A 2,128-nucleotide genomic window follows, 5' to 3' on the forward strand; every position below is an offset into this window, starting at 1 on the left:
TGTGTGTGTGTGTGTGTGTGTGTGTGTGTGTGTGTGTGTGTGTGTGTGTGTGCGTCAATGAGCCGTGTGATTGGCTCATTACTGAGTAAACAAACACACACCTCTCTTCCCGTTTCCCAGCATCCCTCGGGAGTGCTCGGACACTTTGAGCCGGGTTCGGTTTCCTCTTCCAAACTTCCAGAGCTGATCCTCCGACCTGCGGCTCCGGAAGCAGAAAGCAATCAGAAACACATTTTCACTTTCTGCTCGTCAGGGTGAGTCACGGAGGTCCTGCTCACTTCACAGCAGCTGATTGCTGAACGCTTGTTCTGCAGGGTTAGTAAAGTAGGTTTACATGGAATCTGCTTTGGTGTATAACGGCTCAAACACAGCCACAGTCACAGGTTACTGAACCCCTCCTTTATATTGAATACACACACAAAGGAACAGTAAACCTGCACGCAAACAGTATTGAAATCCGGGTTACGATACAAACAAAATGATTGAAGTTGTATCGTATTTATTTTGTAGGGCAAAGAAATGTCACAAATGGGATGTTAGTGTCTCTATGTGCTGATTATGGGTCGGTTGTATTGTTTGGGCGGTGGCGATTAAAACACCATAATTCACAAAGCTGTTCTTTTACTGGAGCCATACCTTCATCAAAGGCTACTTCAAGCCGGACAGGAGAGGTCTACTTGAGTCTATGTGTGTGTGGAAACTGAGTCTCTGGGATCTCCTCAAGAAACAGAACCCTGGCTTTAAGGGTCAAATCTTTCCTAAAAACTCCTGAAGCCTCAGAAGTCCCACATTCAACGAAATGTCAGATTAAAAACTGGTGACTGGACTCCAGTTATCATCTCTAATGTGCACGTCTGGAACATGGTGACATCACTGTGGAACACTCGCGCTCCTATTGGCTAGCACTCCAACACATGGTACGTGGTAGGCTTAGGGGCGGGACATCTCTAAGCGGTTGATCCATCACAACAGAGCCGGCCAGCTAACCAATCAGAGCAGACTGGGCTCTGGTTTCAGACAGAGGGTGAAAAGAGGAGCTCCTTCTGATCTCTCTGACCTCCAGTGCTCCGTCTTTAACCTCTCTCTCTCTCTCTCTTCATCCTCCTGCGGTCATCACAGTGCTGAAATGTGCCAATTGACCAATCAGAATCCAGTATTCCACTGAGCCGTGTGATAAGTACACCTGAACCTAAGGCTTTAAGAAAACACACTAATGGATGGCGCCGTGTTTTAATGGCCTTTGAAGAAAATCTGAGAGCCTTTTATTTATCTTTAGTGAAATCTGACGTTGGACACGTTGAAGCGTCCTGTCTGCGACTCCACATGTGTCAGCGTGACCTTCAACACGTCTGCAGGATCTGTTTGATCGTCCCATTATCTCCAAGAGGATCAAACTCTAAGTACTGTCTGACAGAGCCGACAGCTTTGAGCATCTGAGACTTCACATCAGACACAACGCTGTAATTACCAGATTTCAGAGAGGATGATTGACAGCCACGTGCTGCATGCCAAGTGCCGCCCCCCAGACACACAGTGTGCAGGACCGTAATGGTTTCACGAAGGACTGAAACACACCAGCATGCAACCATTGCTGTGTGTGTGTGTGTGTGAGATGATGGATATGGGCCAGAGTCCCCAGTGAGCGTGCTCAGACAGAGTAAAATCGACCAATCAGAGCGCTGCTGTCCTCAGGAGGGGGCCTCAGATACCTGCCAACACACACACACACACACACACACACAGACACACACACAGACACACACACACACACACACACACACACACACGTACACACACACACACACACACACACACACACACACACACACACACACACACACACACACACACACACACACACACACACACACACACACACACACACACACACACACACAGGAATGAACTAAATGAATTCAACACTTTTTTCTTACTATTTATTTAGTTTATTCCAATTGATTTATTCTAGGTGTCTCTTGTTAGTGTTGTTCGCTAAATGAATTCAGGACAGCTTTATTTCATTTCAAATTGGAATTTTCATATGAAAGTACGTCTTACACAATCACCGTGAAATTGTGAGCAGATGCTATGGACGGTTAGTGGGACCAGAGCTCCCAGTGGAGAGGGA

The sequence above is a fragment of the Eleginops maclovinus genome, chromosome 18, assembly GCF_036324505.1.
Source record: "Eleginops maclovinus isolate JMC-PN-2008 ecotype Puerto Natales chromosome 18, JC_Emac_rtc_rv5, whole genome shotgun sequence".
NCBI lineage: Eukaryota > Metazoa > Chordata > Actinopteri > Perciformes > Eleginopidae > Eleginops > Eleginops maclovinus.